The sequence below is a fragment of the Lipotes vexillifer genome, unplaced genomic scaffold (genome assembly GCF_000442215.2).
Source record: "Lipotes vexillifer unplaced genomic scaffold, Lipotes_vexillifer_v1.1 scaffold474, whole genome shotgun sequence".
Taxonomy (NCBI): Eukaryota; Metazoa; Chordata; class Mammalia; order Artiodactyla; family Lipotidae; genus Lipotes; species Lipotes vexillifer.
This window is the reverse complement of record NW_006772385.1, coordinates 1,217,908-1,230,216: the sequence shown is the minus strand read 5'-3', so window position 1 is coordinate 1,230,216 and position 12,309 is coordinate 1,217,908. Positions and strand designations below refer to the sequence as shown.

At 37.8% G+C, this 12,309-nt stretch overlaps 1 protein-coding gene across 1 annotated transcript in view; it reads left to right on the top strand.

Moving 5' to 3' along the window:
- Positions 1 to 12,309, top strand: part of HYCC1 (hyccin PI4KA lipid kinase complex subunit 1) — an 84,166-nt gene that overhangs the window by 600 nt on the left and 71,257 nt on the right. The window lies entirely within an intron of this gene.

Below are 12,309 nucleotides of genomic sequence, written 5' to 3'. Positions count from 1 at the left end.
GGCCCCCCCGCCCCGCCCCGCCGCCCCTCGGCGGGGTTGGCCTGGGGTGGGACCCCGCCACCCCCGCCGCGGCTGATGCTCCGGCCTGACCTCTCCTACCCCTCCCACCCCTCCTACTCCGGCTTGCCACTTCAGCGAGGCTGCCGCTATCCGTTCAGTCTAATGGCCAAAACGGTCACTGTCACCCCCCTCGTCTTTGAAAGCTGCATTCGCCTCGGTTCCCCCCTCCCCCCGGTCGGACAGATTCACAAAGCAGCCACGATTCCTTCCTTGGTTATTTACACCGGAGATCTCTTCTTCAGCCCTTGCCCTCTTCTTACTAAGAGTTAGCCCTCTCCTTAGGATGATTCTAACATACTCGAGAATCGTCAGGGTTTTGTCTGAAAATTGTTGCATTGAAAGACCCGTCGAAGTTTGCACGCTTTGGCAAAACTGGGTATCCGCCCTTCGGTGTGCACATGTGTGCGTTGTACCCTCAGAGTTTAGACAGTCCTGATAAATTTTAATTTTGCCCTGGTGCTTTCGTACTCTGCAGAATCGGTTTTCTGATAAATACACTATCACACGCCTGGCAGCCGCTCGGCTCTTCAAGTAGGGGGAGTTTATTCCGCCGGCAGCTTCTACTTATCTCAGAGACGTACTACCGCTAGTCGGGCCAGGCTGTCCTTTGGCAAATTATTTGTCCTTTGGGTCACCCAGTAGTTTGGGGGGCAGGTATGACACCTCTTTGGTTGGTGTATCATTTTACAGTTTGAAATTTTCAGCTTTTAAAATCTTATCTGCATAAAGTCATAAATATTGGTCTAACCTTGAGTCAATGTGGTAGTCCTGGGAGGCTTGTTTTCCATAAGAATATTCTCCTAACATCCATAGATCACCGCCTCGCCCCCGGCCCCCAATTTCTAAGCATTTTTTTCTTTAGGTTAATACATTTTAAGTCCAAAGCACCATATTTTTGAAGTGCAGGCAAGAAAGAAAGAAAAAATCTGTAGGATATGCTTCGTTGGCCATTAGTAGCTTCAAAGTCAGTCAGTTATTCTAATAATTCATTTCAACAAAGTGGCAAGGGAGAAAATCATCATCTGTTTTAGAAAATAAACTCTGGATTTGGTGTATTTATCCTTTTTTGATTTACTATAGTTATAACCATAGAGGGATTATAAACCCTCTTAGTTATCAGCATTAACAGGATATGGATAGCCAGAAGAGGCATTGGCTAGGTCAGTGTGTTATCCCTGCTATGCTTCCTTTCTTTGTTGTATTCCTATTTTATGAAATCTGCTCTTGGTTGCATTTTTAGAGTGGTGTTGTTTTGACAGTCAGAGTTTAAATATATCTTGTAGTCAACTATTTTACCCAGGATCCTGTTGCCTGATATTTATTTTATAATGAATATTAAGAAATCTTTAAAAAATGTTAGTATCAAGACCATTTTGGGGGGTATCAAGTTTACATTTTGTAAATAATGGAAATTATGTCAAACATAAAATTTGCACTATCCCAGGCTGAATAGGTGCTAGGGATACAGAAATGAATATCATAACTCTTGTCATCAAGGAATTTACTGTGTAATATACAAGACAGATAAGTAAAGTAACAATTATAATACCCTCTGATAAGTGTGAATAGAGATACGCCTAGTATAGTAAGGGAACAGAGTAGGAAATGGCTAACTCAGCTTGGATGTATATAAAGTCGGGGGCACACAGTAGAGTTTTAAAGTATGACATAATTTTGCCAAGTGCAGGATGTAAGTGAATAACTTTCCAAGAAGAGAATATAAATATAGTCAGTGAGAAAGCAAGGAGGCATGAGAAACCCTCGTAGTTTAGAGAAGTCATTGTCAGTGACAATTTTGAAGTCAGCAACGTTGATGTGACTTGAATGCAGGGGTGAGATGGGGAAATGGTGGAAGATGAGAACAGCGAGAGTGGTAGAGGGCCAGACCAGGGCCTTGTATCCTTGGCTAAGGGTGTTGCGTTGAAAGTGATGGGTAAGAAACCACTTAACGGGTCTGTGTTTTGGATCCTCACTCTGGCAGAGTGAGGTAGAATCTGATAGATGCTGTCACCTCGGGAAAGAAAGGAGGAGGAATGAAGACTGAGGATTTGATTTGGTTCCATTGATTGGAAATGAGGAACACATAGATGGAGGGAAGATGATAAATTCTATTTTGGATATTTTTGAATTTGAGAAAGCTGTGGAATGTTCAGATGAAGCTGTAGATAGATGTTTGGATCTAGGATGTGAAACTTGTAAAGGAAATCAGGAATAGAGGGAAGAGTGGAAGTTGAATTGGAGCTGCGTTGACTTGGGTATGTTGGAATGACTCAGATTGGGAGTCTTTAGCATAATGAAAGCAGCAGTCAGTGAACAGACAAATAAAAAGCAGATAGGTGGAAGCATAGTGTGAAAGAGAGAAGAGTAGTAGTTAGAAAGGTAGGAAGAACGTCAAGAGGGATGCCAAGGGAGGAGAAATTTTCAAATAGAGAAGGAATGGGTCAACAATTTCAAATTCTTTAAAGAGGTGTCAAATAAGAAGAGACTTAAGGGAACAGTAAATTTGTCAGGAGTCCATAGATGACTTTGACAATTTTAGCTGATTTAGCTGAGTGGTGGTTCAGAAACTAGTCTTCAGAAGATTGAGAAAGAATGGATGATAAAGTAGACATGCTTGCCTGAGGCATTTTAAAAAGCTGAGGAAGGGAGAGAATGACAGCTATAGAGCAGTGGTTCTCAATCTTACCTACACATTTACAATCTTCTGGGGGAGCTTTTAAGAATCCCGATTTCAAGGGGGAACTCTTGTACCAATTTGGGGAGTGGGACAGGACCCAGACATCCGTATTTATTTCAATAGCTTTATTGAAGTATAATTGGCAAATAATAAACTACACATAGTTAAAGTGTGCAGTTCAGTGTTTAACATGTGTTTATACTCATTAAACCATCACTACAATCAAAGTCACCTCCAAAAGTTTCCTAGTGCCCCTTTGTAATCTCTCTCTCTCATCCCCTGAAACCACTGATAACACTTTTTGTTACTATAGATTAGTAGCATAGATATTTTAAAGCTCCCTAGGTAATTCTATAGCCATAGTTGAAACTGCTGCAGAGGGATATAGGTTGAAGAGATATTATGCTTGATTTTTTATATGCATAAGGAAAGTGAGAAGAGATTAGGAAAGATATCTATTGGAACTAAGTCCCTGAGGAGATAGAAGTAGATGGAATTTAGAGCTTTGACCGGTAAGAAAGGAAGACAATTCTGGAAGCAACATCTCTAACAAAGAATATGATATTAAAGATAGTATTTTTTGTTGTTGTTATCAGCATCAAAGTTGTCATCACGTAATATCAAGATTAGTTCTCTGAAGTACTCAAAAACAATTAGCATCTTAATATTATGAAAATGAATGCCCCTCAGAAAAACCCCTTAAATGCAGCCTGAGACCCCTGGCACCACCATGTAATGCTTTGTCATTTTTTTGGAGGGGAGCAGATGGAATTAACAGTTTGACTATTGCTTATTGTTAAGAGCCAAGTACTACTAGAATCTTTTTGGCCCTCTCAGAGTTAGGCTGCATATCTGCACTGTGGAAAGAGAACATTTAACATTTACAAGTCTCCTGTTTAAAGTATTTTTGTTCAGAAGAAATCTTGCTTGCTTGCCCTTTGGATATATGCCTTTTAAATACATTGGAGAAGAAAATCCTTCTTCTGTGTCCCAAATGAGACAGAGAAGAGTTGTGATTAGAAGTTGTCAAAGGCCCACACTTTGGGACTTCCCTGGTGGCACAGTGGATAAGACTCCACACTCGCAATGCAGGGGGCCCGGGTTTGATCCCTGGTCAGGGAACTAGATCCCACGTACATGCCGTAACTCAGAGTTCTCATGCCACAACTAAGGAGCCCATGTGCTGCAACTAAGGAGCTGGTGAGCCTCAGCTAAGGAGCCCACCTGCCACAACTAAGACCTGGTGCAACCAAATAAATAAATATTAAAAAAAAAAAAAGGCCCACACTTTGTATCCTGAGAAAGGTAATTCTACCCCCGCAAACTACCCCACTCCCCCATTCCACTTCTTTTTCTTTTTTTAAAAATTTCTGGCTCAGGTTTTGGATGTAGGCAAAAGCTGAGCCCCACTGGTTCTGAGGTCCAGGGTTTGTTCTTCACTCTTGTTTCTTACCTTTGGCAGGGGGCTGAAAGCAAATGGTTAATATCTAAATATTATTTGACATTGCACTTGAGCATAAATAAAGGTGGGGTGAAAAATTTTGTCTGATTGTTTCCTAGAGTTCTGAAAATTTCTTTCTTTGTGATTAAAGTATAAAAGTATGATCAGACCTAGAGAGGGTAGGCATCCCTAGTTTTGGTGCAGCCTAAAAGAGTGGCACTATCAGTGTTAACATGATTTTGGATACTATTGTTACTATATTCAAAGCAATATTGTAAACATTCTGTATTTTCTTAATTACTAATGTAATACATAATAATTGTAGGAAATTTGGAAAATTTAGGGAAGCATAAATGATAAATAACATTTATAATACCTTCACCCATTGATAATCATTATTAATACTTTGGTGAATATCCTTATAGGTCCTTTTTAATGGGATTTACTCTTTTTTTTTTTTAACAAAAAACGCCCCCATATTGTAACTACTCTTTTTCTGTTGTTGTTGTTCATGCTGTTCTGTTTCTAGCTTACTTTTACATAATTGAATGAATACTTACCCGAGTTAATAAAACATTATTTTTTTATTACATAACATCATTTTAAATGTGTGGCTAATATTCCAGCATATGGATTTACCATTATTTATTTAACCAGCATTTCAATTGTTAAGAAATTTAAACTCTTTCCAATAATTTTGAATGAATCATGTAGCACTTAGCTTCTTGATGGATTAATCATTGCCCATATCTTTATTTACTTAAGACAAATTCTGAAATCAAAAGGTATATTTTAATTATTTTTGATAGATATTAATAGACTGCCTTCCAGAAAGTTTTAATTAATATTCATTTTTGTTAATTGTGCTTGAGAATGCCAGCAACCTCTCCATATTAAAAATCTGCCATTTTGATATGAAGAGTTGTATCTTCTATAAATTTTTTTGTTTCATTGGTTATTAGTTACTTAAAATATTTGTATTTTTTGTGAATTATCTATTACTGTACTTTGCTTATTATGATATAAAGATATGATATGGAGACTTTAAAAACTGAGTTATGAGAGCTCTTTGTATATAAAACTACTAGACGTTGGTCAAATTACAATGAAAATAATTTCTCCAGTTTGTCATTTGCATCCTAATTTTGTTTTTGGTGTGAATTTTTTCTTTTTAAACAGATTTTTAACATTTAGTGTAGTTAAATCTATCAAATTTTTCTTTTATGGCATCTGCCTGCTTAGGAAAGCCTTCTTGCATTCCCAAATTATATAAGTAATTACCTCTATTTCCTTATATTACTTTCAGAGTTTTAAGAAACATTTACATCTTTAATCTATTTGGAATGTATTTTGAGGTAAAGTGGCAAGTCAATTATTTTAATACTATTTACTGAATAATTATCTTTCCCCAGAGGTTTTAAATGCTATCTTTTTAATATACCAATTCATGATTTTTTTTCTAGGTTTTCTGTTCTGCTTCATTGGGCTATATTTTTTGCTCCAGTAACTCCAAACAGTTCTAATTATTAATAACTTTTTAATGTATCTTACTATAAGGTTGTGTGAATTCCTATTATCTTTTTCAAAACATTTTCAGCGTTTCTCATATATTTTTTTCAGATTGCCTCTAATTCAGTTTATTAAGACCTTGAAAGAACCCAATTGGAATTTCTAAACTAATTTTTTAGAGATAGCTGTGATATCTTTACAGTATTTTCGTCATTTCTTCAAGTCATCTTTTATGACTCAGTGTTTTGTAGTTTTCATGTGGTTCTGCCTATTTTTAAAGTTGATTTTTGGTATTTTAAAGCTTGTTGCTATTGTGAGTGGAGTATTTTTTCAACGTATTTTAAAGAGGATTGCATCTTTCTCGTGGAACATAGAAAAGTTGGTGACTTGTGTATACTGTTTTCTAACTGGTTATTTTACAAAATTCTTAATTCTAATAGTTTTTTATTGGATTTTGTAATAAGGCAGTTATAGCCTTTGTAAATGATGATAATTTTGTTTTCTTGCCAGTATTTAACCCTTTCTTTTTAAAAAATGTCTAGAAGATTGTTAAATTATAGTAGTGAATAGTGAGCATCTTTGGCTCATTTCTCATTTGAATGACTGCCTTTACAGTTTCACAGTTGTGTATTCTTTTTGACAATTTTTTTTAGTATGTTAAGGAAATAGTCTTCTATTCCCCTTTTTTGGAGTTGAGGTTAAATTGGAAAAATATATTAAATTTGATCACATACTCTCATAATGTATATTGAGATAATTATATGGTTTTTCTTCTTTCACCTATTGGTTGATGAATTATATTAGATTTCCTAGTGGATTTCACCAATTTTGTCTCTTTGGAATAAAGGCAACTTGATAATAGCATACCTCTTTAAAGCTACATTTGGTTGCTCTGTAAGATCTCTAGTGTTCTTTTTGTATTACCTTTTTGAGGTTTTGGTTTCTGAATATGCTAGCTTTGTAAAATAGAGAGAGAGAGAGAGAGAAGTGTTCCATCTTTTTATAAGCTCTGGCAATCTCTTCTTTGATGGTCTGAAATAGTTTAGCTATAAAAATGTCTAGGTCTTTTTGGATTAAATACAACTTGTTGAGATTTTAATATCTGCTACTTTCTAAGTACTTTGCATAATTAATTTCATTTATCTGTGCACAGCTTTGCAAGATAAGTATTATTATCCTTATTCTACAGATAAAGAAACTGAGACTCAGAGAGATTAAGATACTTGTTCAAGAGCAACAGCTAGTTAGTGGTAGAGAGAGTTTAAACTCAATTCCTATCTGATGCCATGATTCATGATTTTTAATCAGTACCCTAATTTTTTCCTAATCAGGACTCTTTCCTTATTCTCTCTTACTGAGAAGTAAACTTAATTATTTTATTTGAGTGTCTTATTGTTTTCCTCTTTGCCAAATTAATTTCAGTTTTTGGTAACCCTATCTTAATTATTACTGGTTTGTTCTGTTTTGCAGTCGTATCTTCTGCTGTTTTAACAAATACAGCCCAGTATGGTTATGACAGAAGATACTGGAATGGGAATGGGATGATATTTATTTAATGCACTTTATATAATTCATGTTTTAATTTGTCAGGTGTTCAAGATCAACTTGCATTCCTGAATCCTGTTTTACCTTGTAAGGAATATTAAGTGCAACACATTAAGGAGCCTTGGAAATAGTACTTTTCCATTCTAGTTTAAATATTTATCATTGTTGAAGCTTGCATCAGGGTAGCCTTTTAGTAGTAAATGTTAAATGATATTTGTTTGGTGTGTGCTTTCTGGAACAAAGAGTCTTTTGATTAGCGGATGAACATTAGTTGCTTTTTCATATAAATGCATAAGCATTCATTCAGTTATTTGCACTAGACCTAGTGAAAACATTATATGTGAGCTCTTAAACTGTGCAATGAAAATTATTTGAGGTTTCAGGTATTGGAAGATATACATTCCTCTTCTGTAGAGGAACTTACAGGCTTGGAAATTCAAGAGAATAATGTAAGCCTTAAAAGTGCTTAAGTTGGGCAAGCAATTGTAAACTCTGTTTCTATCTTTTTGAGCTCCTCTGTTTTTTTTTCCCCCTTTAGATGTAAGTAACATTTAATTAATTCAGTTAGGGTATTGGTTCTAATCAACATACACAGACTGTACTCCCCACCTCCACTAATGGGGGGCAGAAGAAGCTGCCAGTCTGACCTGGCACACAACATGCTCTTTGGATCTAAATGTCAAAGTTCCTGTTGATTTGTTAATCCATAGATATTATTGTGGTGGACGGAGTGACCACATAGTCCTCAAAGCAGTGCACACTTTAGTAGTTGAGAAGAGGGAGAGACTGTTTTGGGAAATTATGAAACTTTGAGTGGGTCTGGATATAGGAATGTAGAGGAAGGTGGAAGTATTTTAGAAATGGGTAGGGGGAGATGCATCAACTAAGTATGAAAGGTAGAAATGTGCAAATCGAATAGACTGTTGTTAGAGAAGTATGGAAAATCAGAAGAATGGGTTACATGGGTGATAGAAGCAGAATATTGAAGTCAGTGAAGTCTTCTCAGTAGAGTTTCAGAAAGGAAGATGCTTCTGGCAAGGTTAAAGAGAAGGAATGAGTATCGAGAGAGAACCAATAGAATTGTCATTTTTGAGGTCATGGAGAGTATATGATGAGAACCAAATATATACTGTAAAGGGGGTTAAGGGATAAATTGGTGGTGAAATAATTGGAGGCTGTGGCAGTAGATAAGGCTACTAAATCAGAAAGCTAATCAGTGAAGAATAAATAAGGATGAAAGTAACTGGAGGGCATTAGAAGCTAATGAAGCTTCTCTCCCAGTTCTATCCCTCCCTCCACCCCCTCCCCACAGATCCTGAAAACCATTTTGTCCAACTGAATGAAGTGCAAATTGTCCAATTGAAAATATTTTGTTAGTGATAATTTGAACTATCATTGAGCATCTGTGGTGTGCCAGTGCTTTAGTTGTATTATTTTTAATCCCTAGAACATTCCTGTAATACAGTTGTTATCACCTACTTTTCACAGTGGACGAAACTGAGAAAGTTTAAGTAACTTGCTGGAAAGTGGGCATTTTTTTTTTGGACTCTTCATTATGCCATGCTTCTTCTTCTGTACTGAGCTGTGTTAAAACACTTGGGAACATTGTAAAGCAACTATACTCCTATAAAATTAATTAAAAAAAACACTCGGAGAAGGGGTGGTTGTAAAAGGAATATAAGGTATGATTCCTCTCCTTATAGAAAGGAGTGGAAGAGAAATTTTAGTTATGTTTGCTGGAATTTATGTTAACTATATTTTCTATTTAAAATGTTTTATAAAAGGATTTCTTTCAATAAGCTCCTCTACCATATGTATAATACTTAAATTTTAAAAATTTTATCTAGAGATGAAATGTTCTTTTTATCCATGATAATGATTGGTTGAGGGGAAAGGAAGTACAGTCCAAGAAAGATGATGTCAAGAAAAGTCAGGATATGGGAATTCCGTGGCATTCCAGAGGTTAAGACTCCACTCTGTCACTGCCGAGGGTGCAGGTTCAGTCTCTGGTTTGGGGAACAGAGATCCCACAAGTTGTGCGGCGCAGCCAAAGGGAGAAAGAAAAAATAAAAGGCAGCGTATGAATTGTTCTTTTCACTGTGAGAGCTACAAGTATGTTATACAATTTTTGGTAGCACCTCAGAAAGTTTAGCTTCTTCATGGAAATCATACTGAGCTTGTCACGAGATGGTAATCAGGGCAGATATTTTTCATGACACCAGATTATAAAGCTTCAGAGTTTATTGTAGTATGATGTGATTTATTGAATTTGGATTCCATCAGTCAGGAATAGGTTATTGGTGACAGAGTCCAAACAGATGTTTAATTTTCTGTTATAAACCCTTTCTTTGGAAGGAATGTATAACTGAAAAGAAATACTTAAACTACTTTAGGGATTAAACATCCTCACAGGACTTTCAAGTACTTTGAGAGGAACCAACATAGACATTTTTGCTGTACTAATTTTATTTTATTTTATTTTATTTATTTTTTAATTATTTTTTTAATTAATTAATTAATTTTTGTCTGTGTTGGGTCTTCATTTCTGCACGAGAGCTTTCTCTAGTTGTGGCGAGCGGGGGCCGCTCTTCATCGCGGTGCGCGGGCCTCTCACTGTTGCAGCCTCTCTTGTTGCGGAGCACAGGCTCCAGACGCGCATGCTCAGTAGTTGTGGCTCACGGGCCCAGTTGCTCCGCGGCATGTGGGATCTTCCCAGACCAGGGCTTGAACCCGTGTCCCCTGCATTAGCAGGCAGACTCTCAACCCCTGCGCCACCAGGGAAGCCCCCTGTACTAATTTTAGTTTCACATTCAGCTGCAAAGCAACATCTAAGTTACATTTTGCTATACTAGTATAAGACATAATATTATTAAAAACTTTATTTAGAGGATTTCCCTGGTGGCACAGTGGTTAAGAATCCGCCTGCCAATGCAGGGGACACAGGTTCGATCCCTGGTCCGGGAAGATCCCACATGCTGTGGAGCAACCAAGACCATGCACCACAACTACTGAGCCTGAGCTCTAGAGCCTGTAAGCCACAACTACTGAAGCCCGCGTGTCTAGAGCCTGTGCTCCACAGCAAGAGCAGCCACCACAATGAGAAGCCCGAGCAGCACAACGAAGAGTAGCCCCCGCTTGCCACAACTAGAGAAAGCCTGCGCGTAGCAACGAAGACCCAAGGCAGCCAAAAAAACAGAACAAAACTTTATTTAAAAAATAATTTTATAATTCAGCCTTTGCTAAAACAAATTGACAGTGACCCCAGTTAGTATGAATCAACATGATCATACTGGGACTTCCCTGGTGGTGCAGTGGTTAAGAATCCGCCTGCCAGGGCTTCCCTGGTGGCGCAGTGGTTGAGAGTCCGCCTGCTGATGCAGGGGACACGGGTTCGTGCCCTGGTCCGGGAAGATCCCACATGCCATGGAGCGGCTGGGCCCTTGAGCCATGGCCGCTGAGCCTGCACGTCCGGAGCCTGTGCTCCGCAGCGGGAGAGGCCACAACAGTGAGAGGCCCGCGTACCGGAAAAAAAAAAAAGAATCTGCCTGCCAATGCAGGGGTCATGGGTTCGATTCCTGGTCCGGGAAGATTCCCACATGCCGTGGAGCAACTAAGCCCGTGCACCACAGCTACTGAACCTGCTCTCTACAGCCTATGAGCTACAACTACTGAGCCCATGTGCTGCAATTACTGAAGCCTGCACGCCTAGAGTCCTTGCTCCACAAGAGAAGCCACCACAATGAGAAACCTGCGCACCGCAACAGAGATTAGCCCCTGCTCTCCGCAAGCCCACGTGCAGCAACAAAGACCCAATGCAGCCAAAAATAAATAAATAAAATAAATAAATTAAAACAAAAAACCATGATCATACAGAACTATTTATTTCATCTTTGGTTACTGTAATTTTTTAAACCAAGAAAAACAACTGTGTTAATAAGATCCACTGAGTTTCTGATTGAGACAAATCAAATAGAATTTTGTAGTGTAGTTAAGATTTGTTGCTTTTGTTATTATGGCTCTATTTAATTATTATGTTGCTTTTATTATTATAGCTGTATTATTTTGGCTCTTTTACATTACCACCATTAACTGTTTATTTGCATTTTTTCATCGTACCCTCCCTTTGTCTGCACATTTTCTAATTGAACATCTGAACTTCTGTTGGCAGATGTCATTAATGGTTGAGCATCTCATTCCAAGTTTTGAAAGGGCAGTGACTCACCCTAAGACATCAACCCAACCCATGAGTCACTTGGAATTTGGTTCTCCTAACATTTCTCTCTTCTTTTGTCTCTGACATTAGGGAAGGGAAAACTGCCGCTTAAGAATGCAAAAAACTTTAAAGGAATTAAAATAGAGCTGTGCTTTAAAAAGTGTATTTCTATATGCTATCATTTTGGGGAAAGAGAGAGGAAAGAGAGGTGAATGATAGCAAAATGATTGCAAGATAATATTAACATTGGACTTTCTTCAACATTCCTCCTCATTTTCCTCCTCATTTTCCTCATAGCATTTGTTTTTATTTGCTTATACCCTGATTTGCCTTGATTCAAAAGGGATTAAAGGACACTCACTTCTGCTGTGTTTTAGGTTTACTTGTTTCCCCTAATAGACTGAATCCCTCAAGTCAGCGACTGTCATACTCATTTTTGTAAATCTAGCATCTAGGACATAGAAGACATTTAATAGTTCATAAATGGATGATATTTAAGCGCCTCTAGTACGAGAGGTTAATTGCTGCAATCCTAGTTAATTGCATGCAGCTTTGATGGCGTTAATGGGACTGAGTTGTGTCTGTTCCCCCACCCCATTCCTAATCCCCAGTACCTCAGAATGTAACCATATTTGGAAATAGGGTCTTTATAGAGGTACAAATTAAGTTAAAATGAAGTAATTAGGGTAGCTTCTAATCCACTGTGACTGGTGTCCTTATAAGAAGAGGAAATTTGGATATGACTTTACAGATGGAAGATAATGTGAAGGCACAGGGAGAAGATGGCTGCAAACCAAGGAGAAAGGCCTGGAACAGAACCTTTCCTTAATGGCTCTCAGCAGGAAGCAACCCTGCTGACCCCCT